The sequence below is a fragment of the Rhagoletis zephyria genome, unplaced genomic scaffold (genome assembly GCF_001687245.7).
Source record: "Rhagoletis zephyria isolate East Lansing unplaced genomic scaffold, Rhagoletis_zephyria_1.1 Rzeph_scaffold_00088, whole genome shotgun sequence".
NCBI lineage: Eukaryota > Metazoa > Arthropoda > Insecta > Diptera > Tephritidae > Rhagoletis > Rhagoletis zephyria.
Genome location: NW_016157172.1, coordinates 290,957 through 304,259, shown reverse-complemented (window position 1 = coordinate 304,259; position 13,303 = coordinate 290,957). Strand labels below are relative to the sequence as shown.

At 33.8% G+C, this 13,303-nt stretch overlaps 1 protein-coding gene across 1 annotated transcript in view; it reads left to right on the top strand.

The window, feature by feature from the left end:
* Nucleotides 1-13,303, top strand: part of nAChRbeta3 (nicotinic Acetylcholine Receptor beta3) — a 208,755-nt gene that overhangs the window by 179,365 nt on the left and 16,087 nt on the right. The window lies entirely within an intron of this gene.

Here is a 13,303-nt window from a genome sequence, read left to right as displayed (position 1 = left end):
ATCTTTGTACGACGAGAGAGGACTTTACTTCTCAATTGCCTACTCAGCCCAAAGTAGCACTTGTTGGCAAGAGTGATTCTCCGTTGGATTTCAAGGCTGACATTATTATTGGTGTTAATGCTGGTTCCCAAATAAACGAAGTCGTCTACTTTTTCAAACTTGTAACTGTCAACAGTGACGTGGGTGCCAAGACGCGTATGCTCTGACTGTTGAGTGTGATGCGTCTATTTATCGACCACAAATCAATTATATAGATGATTTTTACAATAAAAGTCTATCTACACGTATCAATTCCGTACCTATCAGTATCAGTGAAAGATATAATATTGTTGCCCCAGTCCCAAATAGCGTGGTTTAGACCGTCCGGCACAGTGCCATTTTTTGTACCGTCAGTGCTGCTTCAGTGTTCGTTCCGCAATTTTTTTACACACTTTAAAAACCGCATGTAAAACTGCTACTGAATAGTATTTATTTTCAAACAAAATCTGTGTAAGTATACGCATAAGATGTTCAAGACTGGATTTTTGAATATGAGATGTTTAAAATATACACACGAAATGTTTAAAATTGCAAACGTTTTTAACGCAAAAATACATTCCCTACTAAAAATAAAAATTAAGTACATTTGATGTGTAATTTTGCTCTACGCGACAAATTTGGTATGTAGGAGTAAACAGGCAGTGTTTAGTTTTATTAACACGGTGTCTAAATTTGCACATATTAGGAGAGGAAATTGGGCATGAATCACGTAACTTTGAAACGATTGTCGTTCAAACGATACTGACAAAAGAACGTCGTGAAAACACTGATTTATGCATTTGTGTTGCTGCTACGTGTTACTGTTACGTGAAGCAAAACTGGAATCGAGTTGACGGTATCACACAATCGATCAAACAATTTTTGGTTTTCATGAAGCAAGACAATCTCGACACGATATCGTTCAGACGACTGTCGTCATACTTGATTCATTCCTTTCTCTTAATATGCGTTAATTCAAACAAAAAACTTTTAGAGCAAATTTCAAACATTTTATGTGTAAGCTGTGTAATTGTGAACACTAAGAAAATTCTATAAAAATTGTTGTAGTTAAGTTTGACTAATAATTTATCTATACTTTAAAATAGTTAAATAAACGGTCCTAAGGGCCAAATTTACAGTGCTGTACTGAAAATCTGTAGTTAACTGCCGATTTTGAGTTAACTCCACTCTAAAAAAAAATTTTGTAGGTTTCCTAGCTAAAAGGTAGGTTACTGATTTTCTACCTTATTATTCGCGAAGTTACATGCTCAATTATTCAACGAATAGTTTGTTTAAATTTCGGACTTTTTAGAGTGTTATATAACTGCTGTGGTGTGCGTAAATTTACTACGAAAGTGTGTACCACCTACAAAATACACATATGCTGTTTGATTTCACCCGCTAACAAAAATGATTTTTACACACAAAAATGTGTAACCGAGAAAAATACATAGTCATCGTGTAAATTTACCAAAAAATTTTAAAAATAAAAAAAAAATGCTCTATTTATAGTCAAAACGCAAATAAGCAAGACTTAAACAGTCATTCAAAGTCACCTTCAAACCCCGAACCCACCTGTCAGCAGCTATCACATGCCAGCACTGCTATTAACTCCAACACTTACGCTCTCAATCTTGCTCCCCAACTCAACAACAATGCACTTGCTCAAAGTTTTTTTTCCTTTGTGTCAAATTCACTCAATAATCCGAATAACAACATTGCAATAAATTCCGACTTTCAATCTCAAACTCTTCCCTCACTCGACTCAACTTTCAACAATATGCTCGAAAGTATTATAATGAACTCAAAACCTCCATTAACTACACCACTCAATGAGCCTCAATCTCAATCTACTCTCACTTTAAAATCAACGCTAAACGATCTACAAATCCTCTCACCATCAAATCAAAAGCATTCTCAGTTCCAAAGTGAATATGCTATGACAGTCTCGGATGATGAATATTAAACTCTTCCCATTCATGTTATTTGTTTTAGTCTTATGGCAATGTTTAAAATTTTACAGTGGAACCTAAACAGATTCTACAACAACTATGCTGAGCTAGAAACTTTTATCAAAGAACACTCACCCTGTTTTATACCCTCCAAAAAACTCACCTCGCTGCAAATAAGAACGCACTTGTTCCTAATAAATTTTACGGTTACTTCCACAATTTAACGCAGAATTCCACAAACAAACAAGGTATTGCGTGTTTAATTAGAAAAGATCTTAAACATAAATTAATCCAGATCCCATCATACATATCAACTATAGCAATAGAATTATACATTGGCTTTAAAATAACAATAATCTGCATTTATATGCCACCACAACAAAACTTTTCTCTAGCAGAACTTAGGCAGATTTTGAATTCTGTTTCTACACCAGTAATTTGTGTTGGTGACTTTAACGCTTGGTCGCCAAATTGGGGCTCCCCAGACACCAATCGAAGAGGTACTATTTTGGAGAACTTCATTTTTACAGAAAATTTGATGGACTTAAATTATGGAAGACCCACGCATAAGACGTTTACGCATGTTGATCTTTCCATTTGCTCTGCAAGTATCGCTCCAAAACTGAATAGCCACACTCTCGATTGCTTGTATGGTAGTGACCATTTCCCCATTGTCACTGAGTTAGCCACACCTTCTTCCGATAAATGCTTTCCCAAGCCAAAATTTCTTATAGAGAAAGCAGAATGGCCTAGTTTTGTTGAGTACTCGGCCTCTTTTGCTGCCAAATTTCCAACCTCAAATAACGTAAATGAAGAGGCTGCTAATATCACTAAAATAATACGATCCGCCAGTCATTTGTCCATACCACAGTCGTATCACAAACCACGGAGTAAAGTTGTACCGTACTGGTCGACTGAATTGTCTAAGTTAAGAAATATAAAACAGCAAAACTGGAAAGAATATAAAAGAACGAGAACAGAATCTAATTTAATTTTGTACAAAAAAACGAATGCAATCTTCCGTAAAAAATGCAAGGAAGCAAAACGCGCCTGTTTTGAATCTTTTACGAAGACAATAAACCCTAATACGAATCTTAAAAGGGTCTGGTCGGACATAAAAATGCTTTCGGGTTCTTACAAGCAAACTACCATTAATTTTGTTAAAAGCCAAAACGGCCCCATTTTTGACTCCAAAGAAATAGCCGAACATTTCGCTTTAACATGGGCAAGCTATTCGCGTAACTCCAACTTTAGTAACGAATTTATCCCAATGAAAGTTTCAACTCTTAGAAGGGCTTATAATCAACAAACTTCACCTACGAACATAATTGAAAATGGCATCACTCTCTCAGAGTACGAGTCTACAATTTCGGAAATTACGGGAAAAATCCCAGGATCGAACAGAATCTCGTACGCATTGCTAAATTGCATTTACCTGATGACTTAAAGCAAAGATTGATTAATCTTTATAATCAAATTTTGATTACGGCCATTTACCCACAAAACTGGAAGAAAGCTGTAATTTTTCCCATTCCGAAGGCAAACAGTTCTTCATCAGAAGTGACTATAGACTATAGACCTATTTCACTGATTTGTTGCATGAGCAAGGTTTTAGAAAAAATTATTTCCAAACGTATAATGTGGTACATCTCCAAACATCGCCTAGTAAGTGCGCATCAGGTCGCCTTCAAAGAAGGACACGGAACTGCTGACGCCCTTTTGTACTTTGAAAACTTCGCTGCAGTCGGCTTATCCAAACCCAATCATATCTCCACTTTAAGCCTGGATTTCGAAAAAGCATTTGACCGCATCGGCGTACATATTGTCTTGCGCCAATTAGCGAAATGGAGTTTTGGAAATAAATTATATTATTTTATCAAGTCCTTTCTTACCAACCGAAAATTCAAAACAAAAATAAATAACGTTTTTTCAAGCCTTCACACGTTAGAAAACGGTATACCACAAGGATTTCCACTTTCGGTGACCCTATTTACAATTGCTTTAGACGAAATAAGCCACATAGTATCGAAGTACAAAAATATCTCCCACATCATACACGTGACGTGTTGCTTTTTTCCAAATTATCTAACTTGAACGTAGTCCAAAAGAATTTTGTAGATATTCTAAATGATATTTCTGACTGGTCTAACCCTTCGGGAGCAAACCTATCTCTCAATAAATGTAAATCGTTTCATATTTGCAGGAAATTCAATTGTAATAGCTTAAGTGTCATTTACAAAAGCGTAAATATTGTAAATGTTTCTAGTATTCTATTTCTAGGAATTATCTTTGATAAGCGTCTTACATTTAAGGAACATTGTTTATGGCTAAGAAAAAGCCTAGCTACCAGACTAAATATTGTTAAGTATCTGTCATCCAAACACAGTCTTATTCATACAACGAGTTTACTAGACATTACTAACTACTGCTCTGTCTATACAGCAGAAGCAGCAGCAGTATACAACGCAATGTCGTCTGCGTTGAAAACTAAGGAAAAACCCATAATATGTTCGGATAGTAAATCTACAATATCCAGCATTATGAACGTTTCGAACAAAGCGTCTATAGTTTCAAGTATTCGCAACTTAATAATAGAAAACCAAAGCCAAATAAAAATAATGTGGATACCTCGCCACGCCGGAATAAAAGTCAACGAGTTTGCTGATCAAAAAGCAAAAGAAGCCGCAACCGAACCACTTCAAACCTTTGATTACATGAGTAGTCCACTTGCAAGCAGCGTTATGTGATTTTATAATAGTAAGCCATAAATTTAAAAAAAAAAACGTCTACAACAACAAGTAACATCCAAATTGTATATTTCTTTTTATTATCTGAAAATTTGGATAAATAAGAGTCTAATAACATTAAAAATCAAAATCGCAGTGTGGTAGTTTTTGCAAAATTTATATATAGAGATTAAATATAGCGAGTTTTGAAATAGTAAGTTTTATATAGCCAGCTTTTTTAAGCTTTTCGTGTTCTCTATTCCATGAAGGTTGTTCTGCTTCTTTTTTAAGACGTCTTCCACTAGTCACCGAAAGTTCATAAGAAGACTTTTGAACTTGTATAAATACGTACAATAAATATTATAGCGACTTTTGAAAGTGTATATATACACACAGTAAGTATTATAGCGACTTTTGCTAGAGTAGCTAACATTTGATGTTATTTCTTTTAGAATATATAAGGATTTTGCACTGTATTGTTAGTGGACATGAAACTACTTTAAATACTGGTACGTTAACCACCAAAACCTAAAAATCTAAAAAAAATTACATAGCGCACTTTGCAAGCGGACTACTCATATGGTGAACAAAGACATTTTCTGTTTGATCAATGAATACCTCAATATCCAAAGAACTGAGGAATGGAATACCTTCCAGCACAACTATACGCATGTTAATCCTACTGGCAGTAAACCAAACTACCCAACCGCGTGCCGGACCAACGATATTTCTACTTTCATCCGCCTCCGTATTGGGCACACAATTATAACACATTCGCATATTTTAAACGGTTTGAGTCAAGCCACGGTTGCCACTTTGGTAAAATGTTACCAAAATTGGTAGCTTTTATTCTCTTTTGTAATTTGGTAACTTACGATCTCATTTGGTAACTTTCAGACAAAATGCTTTAAAACATTAAAATATTTTTGAATACATATCATACATTATCTGCAGCAAAATAACATAGGGTGAATTCCAAAACGTCAAAATACAAAGCATTAGTGTCTTTTATTTCTAACCAGCACTTGGAGAGAAAGTCTAATTTGCGTAACCTAGTTGAAAACTAGCATCTAACCTTGGTTGCGCACATTTGGAACTACAATCTACTGAGGTTTAGAAACAAAAGATACTGATGCTTTGTATTTTGACGTTTTGGAATGCAGCCTTATGCGGCGTTTTTGCTGCATTTAAAATGCAACATTTAGCACTTTCGAACATATGTTTTCGGAGAGCGTTCATGCTATCGCATTTAGCAAATGTACATTTACGCGAGTTCGAAAACATATGCTTTTGACAAACAGCCGTGTTCCAGTCGCTTATTCAGATCCATATCTATTACGATCAATTCTCACGTAGAAGATAATGTGCAAAAAGCTCTACTGAAAAGGAAAAAATAAATTTTAAACCAAAAATTCAATACAAAAACTTGAATTGTTTTAACCAAAACTGAACATTTGTTTGTATATATATTCATTTGTCGGTGCTGTAAATTAAAATTTCTTCACTTAATTAGGAAACAAAACAAACAGAGTTGATCACAAATTGATCCAGATTTCTATCAGCATCACATCGATGTTGAATTTGCGTAACTTTTCTTTATCCAAATAATTTAAAATAAGAAATGAAATCTCGATCGGCGATCACTGAAACGCATCTAGCCACTGTATACGCGAAAAAGCAATGTTGCCACTTTTTTCCATTAAACCATGTTCGAATCGTGGAAATTTTGGAAGATCACAGGGTTGATTTTAGCATTTAGATTCTTAATGCAAAAATGGAGTTGCATTTAGGTGAGCAATTTTGTGTGGATAAATGTACATTTAGAGTAGCATTTAGAGCTAAATGCGCTAAATGTGCTTTTACGCGTAAGCAAAAACAGCGTATTACACACAGCTAATTTCTTACTGAATGAATTTCCCTACAAGAACGCTATCGTTTATATGATGCGTTATATGACGGAAATGCATGGCGAACTTATGCATCAGACCGTAGAACAAATATTAGAAAGGTTTTGAAGAGCATTATGAAAATTCTGACGGAATTTCTCCTGTACGATAATAATCATAGGTCTCTTTCCAACGCACATATTCTCAGTACATATAAAGATATGTCCCTCTCACTCGCTCGAGTCAGCTATAACCGAAACACCCGCCAGATGTAGTTAGACATATCTGGCGAAAATATCCGCCAGACCTATGCAACAGGGCTAATTGATCACACCTTATATAAATATACACCACGTCTAGTTAGTCACATCTGACGTAAGTATACGTCAGAACAAATTGATTACACCTAATGTACATATACATCAGGTCTACTTAGTCACATCTGACGCAATGTACGTCAGATTTTGTTAATCACATATAACGCAAATACCAGCTACTAATAACGGTAACCAAATATTTTTTTGAAAAGTAATTTTTATATTTATTGTTTTTGTAAATTATATATTTTTTCATAGCAAAATTACAGAAAATTAGGGAAAAAACTAAAATTAACTATTTTAAACTAAAAACTCAGCTTGAACTCAAATAAAATAAATTGAAATTGGAAAAAAGCAAAGATACTTGATTCAAGTTTTCAGAAATTTATAGAAAATTAAGAAAAAATTTAAAATTCATCCTTTTAAACTAAAAGCTTTGCATTGAATTCAAATCAAATTAGACAAAATTAACTTATGTTACAAAGTACTTATTTAAAAAGGAACATAACCTCAAATTACACCCCGTATCACAATAATAAACCCACAACATATTGCTAAGTTTTAACAATTTTATTTTTTTATTTTTTTTTAATATTGTTTATTCTTTAACAAATCCCGTTTAATTGAAGATTAAAATTTTTTGCAATATTTTAAGAATTTCAAAAATCTTTCGTAAAAATTTCAAGCTTTTTAATTAGATTTCTTAAAAAGATGTTTGAGTGCGCAGTTTTGTAGCTCATCTAATTTTAGAACGACTAACTGCCAGTTTGAAGTAGATAGGGCTTACCATTGATTTTCGGGATTTTTTTTTTTCAAGTGTTGCTAATTTTTTTCTTCCATATAATCTCTAGGACTTACCGTTGCTTTTTGGAAATTTGTCTTAAATTTTCTTCCATGAAAACAGAATGCTCGCCAATTTTTTATATAGAAGAAAATAAGCAACACCTTCAACAAAAAAGTTTTAAGTAGCTATGACTTACTGTTGCTTTTTAGCAATTTTCTGTCATTTTCTTTTATAAAAAACGATGTTCGACGATTTTTTTATATGAAAAGTTAGCAGGATCTTCAACAAAAAAATTTCGAAAATCAACGGTAAGCCCTAGCTACTTCTAACTTGCAGCTAGTCTTTCTAAAATTAATGAGCTACAAAACTCAAAAACTCAAAATTTTTCTAAGAAATCTAATTAAAAAGCTTGAAATTTTTACGAAAGATTTTTGAATTTTCTTAAAATATTGCACTAAAGTTGAATCTTGGATTAAACGGGATTTGTTAAAGAATGAACTATAGCTTTATAAAAAAAAATTCTAATTAAACAAAAAAATAAATGGTATATCTTGTCAAGATGGAATGTGGTTATAATCTGGATATGGGGTTTGCATATCTCTAATACTTAATTAAATCTAAGAAATTAAGCTTTTATGTGTTGTTTTTTGTGGTATTTTGCTGCCGGCTTAGGTCAACGGATTTTCTAACTTGCTTCTGAAAGTCCGATACGCCATGGTTCTTGAATACATCTAAAATATTTATTAGAAGAGTTTATTTTTACAATGGTTTGTTCGTTCATGTAAGTTTAATATGCATATACCAGAAAGGAACTTTTCTACTATAAAGTTTATCCAACGCAAGTTTGTCCCACCGACCTTCCCAATTAAACTGATTAAGTACCCCGGCGCTAAATACTTTGCGGAGAACACTGTTAACATCTTCAGAGGCTCCTTTGATTTCATGAAGAAATGTCATCTAATAAATAATTTCATTTTGCAAAATTACCGTCGCTCTTGCGTACTCCTGGTTTTTGAGTTTTTTCTCGACTTCTTGAACAGCCTCTATGGTGGTAAATGGGAGAACACTAGCTATTTCCTCTAGCAATGGATCCTCCATCTCGCCCGTCATTCGGTATACCGATGACTCAATTTTTTTCGCAATCACCTTGAGTTCGCATACCAGCTTGGTTTGGGCATCGAATTCAGCCTTTTGTACTGCCTATTGGAAAAAGATGAACGAAATGTTACACAAATTGAAATAAGGGAATGGACATCGGATGTTTCCTCCAGTCTTCTAAATTTTTCCACCAGGCACAAATAACGTCTTTTTTCCTTGCTAACACAGTTTTCAAAATTTCTTTTTTTCATTGTCACAGTCCTATATATTGTTTTTAGAAGAATATATTCTTATTTTAACTATATATGCTTATCTTCCTTGGAATTTATTTAATTGTTGCTAAATTAACTCGGCGTCACTTTTTAACTTCGCTGTTCCCCATAAAATCTTCTTCTTGCTGCGTAGTGATATTGATCGTAAAATTTTTTAGTCGGTACCGACCCGAACACCAAATTAACGTGTGAGATTTCAAATATTTTTAAAGATACTCATTAATGTTTGTATATAAATTTTATAATTAAACACGTATTGTTTATTCAATGCTTTTAGCTCCCTCATCCATTGCATTTGCATAAACATTTAAATATGTTGCTACGTACCTGTTATTCACTTCTTAAGAAATAATACCGACTGCTTTTCCGTAAATGCAGCAGCACTAGCTATGCGACGAGTTTGACAAGTTCACATTCGCAGACGAAACATTAGCTGTTCGCTCTTGCCTGCGCTTGTGCTATAGGACGAAAAGAGACAACAAATTTACCTAAAAACTACGAACTGTCATTTTTTCTTGATTGATTGTCAAATCTTAGTTCGCATATTCATATGTATTACCCTGGCATTCAGTAAGGGGTCTCTAGTCACTAATAGTGACTTTTGGTGGTGAACTTGGAATTTGAGACTGTTTGGAATTCAGTACGCTGTCTCACGTCTCTAGTCTCAAAAATATGTCACTAATTTGTCAGCTGGCTAAGAGCCGGCCACAAAAATAGAAGTATGGAGGAAAAACTTATTTCAATTTTGTTAAAAAAACGCGAAAAAGAAGCGAGGAAATTTGTTCAAAAAGAATTTCATTAGGAAATAAACCAAAATGCTTTAATATCATACAAATGTATTGAAAAAAATGTATTTTTTTGTTTTTTTTACACTAAAATCTAAAGATTGTTACAAAAAAATAAAACTAATAAAAAAATACTAAATAAAAAAAAAAAAAAAAATCCGCTACGGCCGAGGAGGACTTGAACCCGGACCCTCTTGGCTGCCAGCCTAATGCTTTGACCACTCGGCCATTGCGACTCTTTGAGCGGCGCGGGCAAAATGCATACATGAACACTGTCGGTTGATTGTCTGTGTTTGCTTTCACCATACATTTGTGGTGAACTTTTTGTGACTCTCTCCTTCTGAATACCCAAATCGTCTCAAGTCACTAATTGATAATCTCAAATTTAGTGACTTGAGATGAGACTGAATTACTGAATCCCAGGGTTAGTTTGTATAGAATATTTTGAATATGTGTTGGAGTTTCCGTCAGTTGCGTCTTGTAGGGTTGTTTTGATTGTGATTTATGATGGGCGATATGCACACATCTCCATACACATGTGCGATGAGAAGTTAGGGTTTTGGAGTAGGCTGCGCTCTTTCAAATTAAAAAGATTATTATGTATTTAAATTTTTCCTCCAAAAATTGTCTGAACGACATGCAGACGAGAAAATAATAGCCTGTGGAATAATGAAGCTATCCTTGCCTCAAAAGATATTTATTTTCGTATAACATAATAGTTTATTTAAAATGTTGGTTTATTGATTTAAAGTTTATTCAAAATTGCTTTAAAAAAATAAAAATTGCTCTTGAAATATATTTAACTTTAAATAAAATTACAAGGAATTATTCTAAAGGGATGAAAATCTATAAATTAATGATTTCACTGGATCACAAATTTCAATTTTTATTCTGCCACTATTTAAAATAGCTCGCTGATTCCTGATGAATAAAACAGTTGCATGGCAACTATAATATAAGCATGAAAGTGTTAATGTAACGCCCGTTGTTTATTAGAAAAGAAAAAAGGCTTTTAATACTTTTGGTAACTTTTTGGTAATCTTTTTAAAAAATTTTGGTAACATTTTTTCAAAGTGTGTGGCAACCGTGAGTCAACCTCCTTGCCAATACTGCTCTTCGACATTACGCTGACGACACACAATCAGTTTTTCCTTTCAATTTCCTCACACACATTGCTTGTCAAAAATCATCAAAATTGGAAGCCATTACTTAGGCTGATTCCATTTGAGAAGCAATTTCATTATCAACATGTCGTCTTCATGAAAGCAACTAGCTTCTGAAGACCATTTTCTATTTTTAATTCCATTGTAAATTAACATTTTAGCATGCAGAAGCTTAGAATATTTTTATTTTCACAAAATTGAAACTCAATTGAAAGGGAAAAATTTAAAGCAAGTTGCCAATTCAAGTAATTAATAAAAGTGTGTTAGTGAAAAAGTGTGAGTGTATTGAAAATTGAAAGGGGAAAATTGAATGTGTAACGTCCCGGTCAGTTACAGCTAAACATCTCCTAGACGACTGCACGCAATTTACTTCCACCAGGAAAGAGTTATTTGACAATAAAGTTCCTTCGGAACTGCTGAGGATGCCTTCATCGAAAAACGTCAGGAAAATAGTAGATTACTTAATCAAAACAGACCTCAGGAAAATGATTTGAATTCTCATATATATTTTTATCTGTTTAACAGACTTGTACATACTTATCTTATGTATTTTATTCATGTATTTTCATACTCACATTTTTAATGTAGTATTAATTAATGTAGCAGTAGAAACTAGTATTATTTCTTTCAACCAATTCACTAATGATTTAACTTGTATAGAAAAAATAATCGCACTATAGCAGCGAGCCGTAAGCCCTGGCAGTTAGTGCTCCTTTCCATGATACAAAAAACAAGGTCACTTTTTCGTCGCCATATTAACAACCTGACAATTAAGCAGATTGTGACATTTCGTGCTACCATACCCAATATCTAAAATCCTTCAAATTTTCTTATTAATTTTTTTTTCGGTTTAAAAATCTTTGTTCTTAAGCCTAGTATTTTACTCCTATTTCATGTAAAAAAGCTGTTAAATTGTATATAAAATTTCTTTCTGTGAAATAAGTGTGAAATTCCACAACATTTCCTCAGCAATGTAGTATTCTGTTCACGCTGGGAAAAAGCTTGCAACATTTTTGCAAAATGAAGCTAGCAACACAATTTTCATGACATTTTTAAATATGTACACATGTACATTTTAAATTGTGTGAAAGCTGACAGTTTATAGAATTCAGTAGCGGCGAAAACAAAGGGGGTTAATTGGTTGAACCTTACCCAAGCCGATCGTAAAACTTGCGACGCAATTTCAGCTTATGCCTGTCGGTCTTAGCAAGAATGTAATCCCTCAAGGTTTACCTTAACATGGTTCTAGGTNTGTGAAAGCTGACAGTTTATAGAATTCAGTAGCGGCGAAAACAAAGGGGGTTAATTGGTTGAACCTTACCCAAGCCGATCGTAAAACTTGCGACGCAATTTCAGCTTATGCCTGTCGGTCTTGGCAAGAATGTAATCCCTCAAGGTTTACCTTAACATGGTTCTAGGTATACACCCTGTGATCGTGTTACTTTCCAGAAGGTGTCGCGCCCGTTTTTCTGTATATATTTCCATTGGAAAAATGCCTCATCTCAGTATTCTATGTAAATGCTTCCAGAGGTATCTATGCGTCACCAAAATTTTAGTGTATATGGCTTATACCGCTAGCTAGACCGTTTTCATATCCCCCCATTTTTCATAGGTTTGGGATTGATTTCATTTACCTCTATTCCAAGTTCTACGGTGGCACGCTGCATTTTCCAATAAACCCTTATTTTTCCATGAGCTTGAGATTGACTTCATATACATACATATATCCATACCAAGTTCCAGAACTCTACCATAAATACTTCCAGAGATATGCACTATGAAAAATTCGATTTTTATGGGAGGTTCCACACCCCTTTTAGATATCGGTTTTGTTTTAGCCTATAACCATTCTTGGAAGATTTGTGTCCGAAATTTCCAAAAAATCGGTATAGCCGGTATGGGCATTGTGACTCCTCAAAGGAAATGAACTAATGATTGCAAAAAATTAAATCAAACGTCGTAGTTGACCAAAAAAAGAACATTAGACTTCATTCTCTCAACTTCTCAGAATGTAGAAAAGCTAAGAAATATATAATAAGATAGGATATATTAAAACAGCCTCCAGAACATTTACCAAAAGACGCCCCTGAACTACACAAATCAGTTTGATTGAAAATTTGTTTGTATCTATTTATTTTATACTTCACTTTTGGGTGTGTCAAAATTTCATCTGAAAACAATATGTGTTGCTGGAAAAATTTCGCGGCCTATGGGTCCCAAAGTAAATTCCATTTGCTGTTAAATGGACAAAGACAATATGTATTAAATAAATGTATAATTTCAGTGTCTGAATTATATCAGA